The sequence below is a fragment of the Saimiri boliviensis genome, chromosome 1, assembly GCF_048565385.1.
Source record: "Saimiri boliviensis isolate mSaiBol1 chromosome 1, mSaiBol1.pri, whole genome shotgun sequence".
Taxonomy (NCBI): domain Eukaryota; kingdom Metazoa; phylum Chordata; class Mammalia; order Primates; family Cebidae; genus Saimiri; species Saimiri boliviensis.
Genome location: NC_133449.1, coordinates 216,892,047 through 216,904,934, shown reverse-complemented (window position 1 = coordinate 216,904,934; position 12,888 = coordinate 216,892,047). Strand labels below are relative to the sequence as shown.

Here is a 12,888-nt window from a genome sequence, read left to right as displayed (position 1 = left end):
GATTGGACACTTTCTCAATGAGATCAGTAACAAGACATGGATGTTGTGCTTTCACCACATCTATGTGACACTGTACTGGAATTTATGTCCAGGGAAATTCTGCAGGAAAAGAAGTAAAAAGCATCCAAATTGTAAAGGAAGAAGTATGACCAACTTTATTTACAGATTACATAATCTAATATACAGGAAATCTTATAGAATTCCCTATAGAACTATATTAGAATTAATAAATAAGTTCAGCAAGTTTTCAGGATACATGATCAATACACAAAAATTAATCAAATTTGTATACACTTGCAATGATCAGTATGAAAAATTAAATCTAAAATATTATATTTATAATAGCATCACAAAAAATAAAATATTGAAGAATAATTTAACAAAAGAAGTTCAAAACTTATACTCTCAAAAATACAAAACACTGTAGAGGGAAATGTTAGAAATTTACTTACATTTTCAAAAGAATCTTATGTTCATGGGTTGAAAGATTTAACATCATAATGGCAATAATTTCCAAACTTATCTGTAGATACAATGCAATTCATACTAGAATTTTAGCTGGCTTCCTTGTAGAAATTGACAAGCTGATTCTGAAATCCATATGAAATTGTCAGTGATCAAGAATACCCAAAACAATTCTGAAAAAAAAAAAAAAAAAAAAAAAAAAAACCAACGAAGTAGTACTCATACTTTCTAATTTCAAAATTTTCTATAAAGAAATAATAATAAGACAATGTTATACTTGTACAAAGATAAACATACAATGGAATAACATTGAAAGTCCAGAATAAAATCAAACATTTGTGGCCAACTGATTTTTGATAAGTGTGCCATGAACATTTATTGAGAAAAGGATACTCTTAAAAAAAAAAAAAAAAAGAGTCCCTGGGAAAACTGGCTAGCTGCATGCAATAGAATGAAGTTGGACCCTTTTCTCAAAAAATATCTAAAACTTAACAAATACTTAATATGTCAAAACCATGTAAATCAAATATGTAAATATAATAACTCATACACTAAAACTATTAGAAGAAGACAGAGGGGTAAACTGTAAAACTCTGAGCAGAAAACATAGATGTAATTCTATATGACCTTGGATTTTATGAAGAATTTTTAATGGTGACATCCAAAATCACAAACAACAAAGAAAATATAGATAACCTTATCAAAACCAAAAAACTTTTGTGCTTCAATAGACAATATCAAAATAATGAAAAAAGCAACCTACAGAATCAGGGAAAATATTTGCCAGTGGTATATCTGATAGGTAATTTTTTATATAGAGAACTCCTATAAATAAAAATAAAATAATCAAATTTAAAAATGGATAAATGATCTGAATAGACATTTCTGTTATAGCCCAATGGATTCTTCTTGCCTACAGCACAGATAAAGCCAATTCACTGAGACAGTGGTGTTGCAGCAGAGAAAGAGTTTAATTATCACAAGGCAGCCTAGTAGAAGGATGGGAGATTTTTCTCAAATTTACCTTCTTGAGAGCTTGGAGGCTAGGGTTTTTAAGTATAATTTGGCAGAGAGGGGGAATATAAGATGAAATTATATGAGTATCCAAACTGTCTTTGCAGGCTGAGTCAGTTTCTGGGGAAAGGTTATTTATAATTGGTTAGGATGAAATCATACGAGAATCCAAGTTGTCTTTGCAGGTTGAGTCAGTTTCTGGGTGAGGCTCTCAGGACTGGTTGAGTCACTTCTTTGGTATGGGCCACACATTTGGGTGACATCAGTTGATTCACCTGAATGTAAAACTTTGAAAAATATCTCAAAGTCTAATCTTAGATTTTAAAATAGTGATGTTATCTGTAGAAGCAATTGAGAAAATGGCAAATCTTGTGAATTCAGGCTACATGACTCTTGAGCAGTAAGCAATTATACAAAAGCAAAGTGCCTGTAATCCTAGCACTTTAGGAGATGAAGGTGGGAAGATAGCCTGAGCTCAGGAGTTCAAGACCACCTTGGGCAACATGGTGATATCCTTTAACTACTAAAATACAAAAAATTAGCTAGGAATGGTTTCGGGCACTGTAGTCCCAGCTACTCAGGGCGCTTTGGCATGAGAATTTCTTGAATCTAGGAGGCAGAGGTGCAGAGGCTGCGGTGAGCCAAGATTGTGCCACTGCACTCCAGCCTGGGTGACAGAGCAAGACTCTGTCTAAAAAAATTAAGAAGAGAGAGAGAAAAAACAAAAGAAAAGTAGGGAACAATGGCTGGTTATCATTTATCTATACTTACATTTTAGCAGAATTCAGGCCTCTCCCATAATCTTAACCTTGTGGCCTTTCATTAGTCTTAAAAAGGAAGTTTCAGTCTCCAGAGGGGGTCAATTTTGGGAGGGACTATTCTCATCCTTGTCTTAAGTTGAACTGCAAACTAAATTCCTCACAAAGTGAGCTTGGTCTATGCCCAGGAGTCAGCATGGGCAGTTACCTTATGATGTTAGGACCAAGATGGATTAAGTTAAGTAAGACTTCCCTCACTGTTAAAATTTTTGCAAAGGCAGTTTCATTTCTTCAAAGAAGATATACAAATGGCCATTAAGGATATGAAAAGATGCTCAACATCATTACCCATGAGGAAAATGTAAGTCAAAACCACAATGAGATACCACCTCACATAATTATGGCTAAAATAAAAGACAAATATTAAGAAGTATTGGCAAAAATACGAAGAAATTATACATTGTTAGAAGAAATGAAAAATTATACAGCTGCTTTAAAAAACAGTCTTTATAGACACAGTGTCACATGCCTATAATCCAGCTACTCGAGAGGTTGAGGTGGGAGTATTGCTTGAGCTCAAGAGTTCAAGACTAGCCTGGACAACATAGTGAGATCCTGTCTCATAATAAAAACAAGAAAAGAAAAACAGTCTGACAGTTTCTCAAATGATGAAACATAGAGTTACCATATGATGCTCCACTTCTACCTTATGCATACAAAAGTATTGAAAACATATATCCAGACAAAACTTTTACATGCATGTCTATTGCTGCATTATTCATAATAGCCAAAAAGTGAAAAAATTCAACAAAACAATCTGAATATCCCTCAACACACTAATGGATGAACAAAAGATTTTACATACATACAATGAAATATTATTAGAACTGTTACATGTGTCAACCTAAAAGGAAGCTAAATCAACATAAGCAGAGAGTTTATTTGGACCAAACTTGAGGATTGCAGCCCGGGAGCACAGATTTGAGTTGCCCTGAATATACAATCCAATTAGCAGCAGTTACTACTAGATTTTTAAAGCAAATAAGGAGCAATTAGTTCCTAAGTTGTTTACCAAAAATTTACAAGAAAATAACATAAGCTATTGATTGACTATACATTGTTCTTTGCATCACAAATTCCAGGAACATGGAAGATAATGGGTGAGGCAACTAACTAGTAAGGAACAAAATGACTTTGAACAATTACCTCAAGCATGGGTTTGGGGGTAGGGAGCACGACTTAAGTCCTAAAATCATGTTTGTCTGGGTCTGATAAATTTTTCATACTGCACACAGCTCAAACTGCTCTGAGCTATTCTATTTCTCATCACATGTTACAAATTGAATAAACCTTTAAAACAAAATGTTAATAGAAGAAGCCAGGCACAAGAATCCATGTATTACATGATTCCTTTCATAAGGATGTCTAAGAAGAAAATCTATAGAGATAGAAAGTAGATTAGTGGTTGCATAGGGTTGAAGAGAGGTAGAAGATATGGAAATGATAGCTAAAGGATATGGAGTTTCTTTTTGAGGTGACTAAAGTGTTCTAAAATTGACTGTAATGAAGGTTGCACTTATCTGTGACTATACTAAAATCCATCAAATGGTGCACTTTAAATAGGCGAATTGTATAGTATGCGAATTATATCTAAATAAGACCATTTAAAACAACAGTGATCAATAGCTTTCAATTCCAAAATTTGGCAAGAATATATTGTGAACAGTTAGTCTCTGTTCAGTGCTGTATAAATCAGGGTCACTTACACCATTGTCATAAGGTGGAAGTTCAATTGTTAGAAAAAGAAACAAAAAAGCCAAGATAGTTTCACTCACATATGTGGTGCTTCATCCGTGGTGGGCAGACAGCTAGGGGCAGATCAAGCCTCTTTCTCCATGGGGACCTTCATAAGTTAAGCCTGAGTTTCTATTCATGAAGATTTGATCCCAAGACAGCAAAAGTGAAAGCTACAGGTCTCTGAAAACCTACGTTAGAAATTCCATAGTGTCATTTCTACAACACGCTGTTGATCAAAGCAAGTCACAAGGCCAGCCCAGATTTAAGGTGAATGGAACTAGACTCTGCCAAGTCATGGAAGGCAGAAGAAGGGGAAACACAAAAAGAGGAAGAAGGTTGTTGGTTGTTATATTTAACAGAGCTCTATTACAGTATTCCACCTGTAAAAGCTTGTCATCAAACAAGCGCACAAGCAAACGTCCCTGGAACCTGTACCTTTCCCATCTCTCCCTATGTCTTTCCTTCTCTTTACAGCCAAATTTTAACTTTTAAAAAATCTCTCTCTTGATTTCCTCACCCATCACTCATACATCAATTCACTTTAATAGGATGTACCAGGTTTAATAATTGTCAAATATTAAGCTCATGTATTTCAATTCCCCTTTTAAATAGATTGGCTGTAGCCTAGCCTTCTCTGACTCATTCATGAAGTCCATATTCATAGGTGAGAAGAAGGTTGATTTTAGAACATTAACAAGACAATAAGTTTGAAAGCCAGTTTTTATGAAAAGGGGAAATTTGTCAAATTTGCCTTACCACAGTCAAAGCCTGGAAGATCTAATTTGTAAAGTTCACCTGTAGGTAGAGAAAAGGGAAAACTTCTAATAACAGATTATAACATTTATTGCACATTCATTATTTTAGGTACTTTTAAGATATTAATTTGTTTAATATTCACATTACTATGATTTAGATATCTATAATTTTCCACATTACATATCTATTAAAGAGACTCATTGAGATAAAGTATTGTATGTCACACATGCACATATGCAAAACGTATTATACGTATCTTTCTATTTATCTATCTCCCTCTCTTAAGTTACTGTGTTTTGTATTTCCTACCTACTACCAGAGTGTAAACTTCTTAGGAGCAGAAGTTCATTTACTCAATTCCAGTTGTTTAAAAATGAGTACATTAATGAGTAAATAAATAATATTTGATTGACTCAGTGTGTTTTTGTCTTATATTTTAAAACGTGTTCTACAAACTTAAAAGAGCATAAGTCATATACATTTATATATCCTGATTTTATTATACAAGAAACATTCTTTTTTGTATAATATTCTGAAACATGAATAAACTACTTTTAATATCTATTACCTAATAATTGGCCATATAGACTGTTTCTAAATTATTGTTGTAATAATTGATAAAATCACATACACAATTTTAATATTATAATTGTAATTACATTTACAGATACAAATTATTATTGTAATAATTAAAAATTCACATTTACAATTTTTAAATTTTATCTGTAATTCTTAAGATGATTTTGTAAGAATTAATGCTATAGTATTTTTAGAACAGTTTGTGCATATTGATAAGTTGTCATCCAGATATTATATGCCAACTAAGTATTAAATGACAATATGCTATTGGCTTTGTTTTTGTTTGTTTGTTTGTTTGTTTTTTGTTTTTTGAGATAGGATCTTGCTCTATAGCACAGACTTGAGTGCTGGGGCATGATCATGGCTCACTGCAAACTCAGCCTCCTGGCTTCAAGCCATCCTCCTATCTCAATGTCCCAAGAAGATGGAACTAAAGGCATGCACCATCATGAGGGGCTAATTTTTTTTTTTTTAAGTTATTAGATCTTATGATGTTGTCCAAGTTGAACAATCTGTCTTTCATTTCACATTTCACTTTTGGCAACATTGGGTACTAGAATTTTTAATAAAATGTAACTTCGTTTGTTCAATGAAACTTTATTTTGGTTTCACATTTTAAAAAAAAAAAAATTATTGAAACAATAAAGATAAAGACCTTTTGCAAATACAGCTATCCTTAGAACTACTCTCCGTTTTGGATTTCACAAATGACAATTGACCTAGAGTTCCCATCTCCGGATTCGGTCAAGCAGTCTTTTGATATTGTAGAGTAATTCAGCTCCTTACTGTTGCAGGAAGAGAAGAAACTGTGATTATCAACCTGTGTTGGTGGTTTACTGAGAAAAGATTCTACTCCCACCCGACCTCTGCTCAGCTTCCCTTACCTTTTGTCAACTATAAGCACATACTACAATTCACCACAAGGGGCTCCTCATCTGCCACTACTCCCACACTGAGCGTCACCTTTCACTTTCTGTTCTCGAAAGTCTATTACCCACTTTCTTATCCATGCAAAAGTAGGTACTTTAAAAGTCACGCTGCATCCTATCCATTCACACTAACCTCCCGCCTTTCCTCAATGATTAACACCCATAGCAAACTCCTCTACATCTGTTTATTTTCATGTTCCTAGTTCCCCATTTGCATGGTGCTGGAAGTTTTCCGTATTGCCTGCTGTCTTTGCATAGTAGTCATTTACAGTTCTTAAACCCACTATTCACTTAGCTCTCCCTGTGTCCTAATTAAACTACTTACAATACCTAACACCAGTTCTTGCTTACATTGGAGGTAGAGAGTTCAAGAACAGTGTATCTAGAATACATAGAATACCTGAGAGAGAAGAAAAAGAAAATATTACCCTATGTCTGAGCTGCGTACCTCTGACAGATTACCAAGAGGCTTGCCCAAGTGTGGGTGATGATTTTTTCAATTACATAAGTAACGCCTGAATATATTTTCACACTGTATACAGCATAGGACACAATATTATAATTCTTATATAGTGGGGTTGATTTTTTAAATGAGCTTTAAAAAAAGACGTAATAGCTATACATGAACTATAACGTAAAATTTCCTTTCAGTAAAGATTTCAGACATGTGGATGCTTTTAAATGAGATGAGGTTATTATTCAAATATATGCATCTAGACCATCAATCTAGAAAAGAAAAAGCGAAAAAATGGCATACTGCTCAATATCTGGCATATTTGAGAAGCAGTCAGATTAGAGCCAGTGGGTTGGTCTTAGGGATCTTGAAGTCTTTCTGAACAGCATTCTATACTTAGAATTCTCTTCTCTTTGTTTACTTTTTTCACAGACCCAGTGAACCTGGCAAGCCTATTGTAATTAGAAATTACAATTTAGAGCGGGAGTAAAATGGAATGGTTAAATGTAGACACACCTAGGCAGCAGGCAGCCCTTCTGGCACTCTGTTCTATTGTGTTTTCTTCATGATTTGCTAATCCAATTGCACATTTAAGAAACTTAAACATTTTTAAAACTGAAAGAACTCAAGAGAGAAATATTTTTCTTTTATGGGGCCTTGGTATCTTCAAAAGAAAAGCAAACTTCTCTTGCCAAAGGAAAATGTTTTTGTCGTATTTTAGTTTTATCGTCGCATGTGGGTGGGAGGATGGAAGAACCCCAACATGTTTCTTGCTCTCATATTTCTTTTTTTTTATGCTTTTGTTTAAATACTGTCATTGAGTTCAAGGACCAGGAGAGGGGAATTTTAATATGGAGATCATAATATGAATCTTTTTGAGGGGTTTCTTTTATTCTTGGTCAGTTTCTACCAGCTTAGACTGGGGAGTATTGCTGAGGAGGCCGAAAAATTGAGGGTTGTAAAAGTCAGGAATCATTGTTTTCAGTGATAATCTTATAACAAATGGGAGCCAGGTGTGCAATATTTGAGTTGGCTGCCTTTCAGGCTTTTTATTTATTTTCCTTTAGGTATGCAACAGCAAGGCAGACTAAAATGAAAATGTAATCTTTGTAATGCCTATTTTGGGTGATGTTTGAAATTGTTGAGTAATTACAACAAATTATAAAGAATATAGGAATTAAACTAAAATGCAAGGCCTTGCAACAACACAAGAATTTTGGAATTCTCCCAAATACAATAAATCTTTCTCAACTATTAAGATTACATGACATCATCCTTTTTGTTCATCTGAGGCCACCCATCTGGTTTCACCTTCTTCCAACATTCATTGCAATAGGTCATTGGCGATACTCATGAATTACAGAGCCTAAGGGATGGATGGAGAGAGAGAGAGAGAGAGAGAGAGACCTAGAAATAATCTAATCATTTTTTCTTTCTATTTCATAACATTTATGCTTATTTTACTTTTATTTTTAATTGATAAATAGTAATTGTATATATAGTAAAATGTGATGTAGTGATAAACATATACATAGTGGAAAGACTATAAACTTATTAATATATCCATCGCCTTACATGCTATCATTTTTTGTGATGGAACTTCTTGAAATTTACTCTCAGCAATTTTGAAATATGAAATACATTATTATTAACTGTAGTAACAATGATGTGCAGTCGATATATGACATTTATTCCTTCTAACAAACTTGGTACTCTTTGACCAACATCTCTCCACCCCTCTCTGCTCTCCAGCCTCTGGTAACCATCACTCTGTTTTTATGACTTCGCTTTCTTAGCTCCAACATTTAAGTGAGATTATACAGCATTTTTCTATTTATTTCGCTTTGTATAACGTTCTCTAGGTTCATCCATGTTGTCACGGATGACAGACTTTTCTTCATTTCTAAGGCTTTATGGTATTCCATTGTGTGTGTGTGTGTGTGTGTGTGTGTGTGTGTGTATGTGATATATATATATATATATATATATATATATATATATATATATATCACATTTTCTTTATTCTTTTATCCATTGATGATAAACACTTATGTTGATTCCAAATTTTGGCATCATAAATATTGTTGAAATGAACATGGGAGTGCAGATATATTTTTTATATATTGGTTTTAATTCCTTTAGATATATAACCAGAATTAGGATTGCTAGATTATATGGCAGATCCTCTTCTTTTTGATTGCTCAGTCTTGAACCAGTTTCAGTTCAGAACTGAAATTAATTCAGTTCTTCTAAGCTCAGTCAGCACTTTTATTATAACACTTTTGCCTCTAGTTCACAATGTAATGAGAAATAGGTGATGCAAAAATTATTTTCAAATAAGCACAGCTGAATCCATACTTACGTCAAATCCCAACAGCTCCCATTTCTCAAAGTATCAGAACTTGTAGAAAACTTGTCTGTCTAACAAGCACCTATTTCCCCATCATTTTATGTCTGTACCTTACCTTGATTTATCTTAAATAAAATCCCTACTCATGCATTTCACATAGGGCTGATCACATTCATAATTTTGTTAGAGTCAGGCCAGTCCAATAAGAATGTCATATCACCTGAGCCACTGAGATGATGTTGTGCCACCCACCCCTGGAACAAACCAATCTGAAATAACTGCAAGACTTTTGCAGATTCATCCCTAATGCAGGATCTATCTTAGTGCTGTGGCTGTGAACAGGATGGATTATAGATGCATTACTGCTGGAAATCATCATGTGAAAAGAGGAAAAGCACCTGATAATGTGAGCTATCTTATGGAAGACATAATTCATGAAAACACACAGAAAGAAAGAGAGGAGCACTGTCTTTCAAGAGATGCCAAATTTTATGAGTTCTAAGATATTTTAGTGCTGTGTAGATTCTAATAGTTACATATTTTTTACTCCATTGTGTAGATTCTAATAGTTACATATTTTTTACTCCATTGCAATAATCAGATTCTACGTTCTTTACATATTAGATCGATACACTAAACACTATCATTTAAAAAATAAGGCAGTGAATAAAGATATATATGTTTTTGGATTCACTTTCTTTGATTTTTTTCATCTATCCACATTGAATTCTTAAGCACAACGTATATTTAAGAATTCTTCTGAGTAAGAGATATGCTAACATGCACAGAATGGGGTATTTGAGAACACATATAATTTCATGAGAAATGAAAATTTAAAAACATTTGGGCGTTTTTAACATTCCAGCTTTGGATTATGCTTTGATGATAATGATGAGTAGGAACCCAATTTATAGTTAATCCTGTCTTATTACAAATGTATGTATTCATTGGGACAAAAAGCATTCATATACTTACGGAGAAAAATAATTTTGAGTTGTGTTCAAATGTGATTTTAAACACATCCAAGTAAAATTTTTTCATCCTGTTCTTTTTATCAAATATCCATTCTTCATATGTTTGAACTACCTTCACTTTTTGTTTTCCTGTTATTGACACAGTATGGACTAAGACTATAAAGGACATAATTTAAGGGCAACTTCAAACCTGAAAAGTTGAAATCATCGGTTTCCCCTTACAGAAGACTCCCTGGGGAACATAATACATGGAATCATGGGCAATTTACTACTAGTTGTGATATGTATCTGTCTGATGTAAAAAATCAATGGTTTCCCTCTTTTTAAAAAACAGCCTCCCTGGAGACTGAGAGTAGAAGGTCGTAACAGCTTCCTAGTTTGCATGCCTCACCTATTTGTTCTCCAATAGCAAACAGTTCTTCAAGTAATGACACTTTGGTCTCTGGTGTAGGGCACATGCAGCCCTTGTGCTCTCCCACATCTACCACTATGCTGCAATTATATAGAGGACTTTATTTGGAAGAGAAATGAAGGATTTTTAAGAGGAAATTGTAGCCCATTTACCGGCCACTCTCTCACTCAAACTTTATGTGCTTGCTACTCCTCCACTCTCCTCCAACACCACACTCCTATTTTAGAAAGGGAAGATCTTTGTTACATTTGCATAATACATTTAGGGCCCTGATTTGTCTTCTTATTAATCAATTTTTTTTCTTGCCAAGAATTTAGGAAACACAGGAATATGGCAATGTGTTAGTAACCCATATAATATCCTGGACAAAATTAGTATTTCTTAGTACCCAAATCTGGTTTTGGAGAAGTAAACATTATAGGTGATGGTGCTAATGTATTTGTGTGTGTGTGTGTGTGTGTGTGTGTGTGTGTGTGTTTAGAGAAAGGAAAAGTGAAAGAGACACATATCTCAAAATATATTAAATAAAAATGAAATGACTTCAACATATGAATTTGGTAGAGGTCACAATTCAGCCCCATAACACACACTCAGCATCCAGACCTTCATTTCTCTTACTATTCTCCAATAAAAGGAATCAGCACTCCTTGAGGAATGACTAATTCTAGGTCTAGGGCCAGAAATGCACAAGGTGAAGCTGGAGTTTCTTATAGTACAGAAAATAAGGAAACCTTCACAATAAAAACAAAATCAAAGCCCAAACTGATAGGGTCTATGTTAAATGGACACTGGAGTCAACTGAAATAGTTCTCTATTGCCAAAGCTAGAACAGTCTGAGCAACAAAATAAATAAGGAAATACTGGATTGTACCCCAAATAATAAAATAAATATACTTGATTTCATAATTATATAAAATATTACAAATGAATGATAGAATCATTATTTAAATAAATGAGAGCCAATAGATAAATATTCTATGCAAAATAATTCTGAATAATTTATGCAGTTTCTTTACTTTCAAGCAAGTGGAATGTTGCTCCCTGTTCTTTATGTGTGGGCTGCAGAGAATGACTTCATTCCAAGGAGCAGAGTAGGGTAAGTGGGAAAAAGTAATTTGACAGCGGAGAAGAACGCGACCTTAGCCAGATGATCTCCATTAACTCCAAAGGTGATAAGTCATGTTGACAGTATATATCCTTGATATGATATAATAAGAATGGCATTTTATTTCGGTGGTGTTTCATCCCAAATCACAAAACTCTATTATAATCATGAGGAAAAAAAAAATCTGACAAATCTCAATTGAGAGACATTCGGCAAAATATCTTACCAATACCCTTTAAAGCTCTCAAGGTCATCAAAAGCAAGGAAAGTATGAGAAATTGTTACAGCCCAGAGAATGTGAGTACTATATGTAATAGGGATTACTAAATGTAATAAGATATCCTTCACAACACCTTATTGTTAAATGTTATAGGATATCCTGGAGGGATCTTGGAACAGAAAAGGACTTTAGGTAACAACTAAGGAAATCCAACTAAATAGAGACCTTAGATAGTACTAAAGTATCAGTATTAGAGCCATAATTGCAAGAAATGTATCATACTATTATAAAATTAATAATAGTATGATAGAAGAAACTGGGTATGGGTATATGTGAACTCTCTATACTACCTTCTTAACTTTCCTATAAATCAAACACCAGTTTAAAATTAGTTTTTAAAAACTAACTTTAGTTTAATGCAGAGTGAATGATAAACTCTGCATCTTGGAAGGCAACTGCCTATAAAAATTACATTATTTACTCCCCAGTCTTCTCCTTTAGTCTGGATAGAAACTTGAGCAACCTGCTTCTTGACTTAGTGACTTCCACCCCTATTATTTTGTTTATTTCATTTGTATCTCCAAAAATGTCCTTGCTTTTTTTCCTTTTTGACTATCCATCTGGCCCTTCTTCAAAGAACTCCTGAAATCCAACTTTTAGGGGTCTTTCTGTATTTATTTCATATTTTCCTATTCAAAAATAAAGAAATTTTATTCTTTACCCCCAAATTTAGCATGGTCATATTCAAGATTAGGCATTGCTCATTATGTATTTGTGTACATATGTCTCAACATCCCAAAATGTGAACATGAAGTACCCTGTTTCTTTTTGTCATGTTCTCCATAGCAAGTAAATCAAACTAATTTTTCTACATAAAGAAGTAATGTTTTATTAATTTTATAATGTGAACAGACAGATATACATCTTCCATTATGAAAATACATTTTCTACTGTGCTATTCTGTTAGAAAATAAACATAGATTTAATAATAAATATTTTTTAATATTATAATATCAAAGCAGAAAAAAACTTTTATGTTGGAAAACAAATGCAGATTTTAGTGATAAATATTTTT

General features: G+C 33.5%; 1 long non-coding RNA gene across 1 annotated transcript; it reads right to left on the bottom strand.

The window, feature by feature from the left end:
* Positions 1–463: 463 nt before the first annotated feature.
* Positions 464–6,146, bottom strand: LOC141583461 (uncharacterized). Its single transcript, XR_012516073.1, has 4 exons — positions 6,025–6,146; positions 4,791–4,829; positions 4,073–4,222; positions 464–638 (listed from the first exon to the last, which is right to left on the bottom strand). It is a non-coding gene; the product is annotated as an uncharacterized LOC141583461 (long non-coding RNA).
* Positions 6,147–12,888: the final 6,742 nt, after the last annotated feature.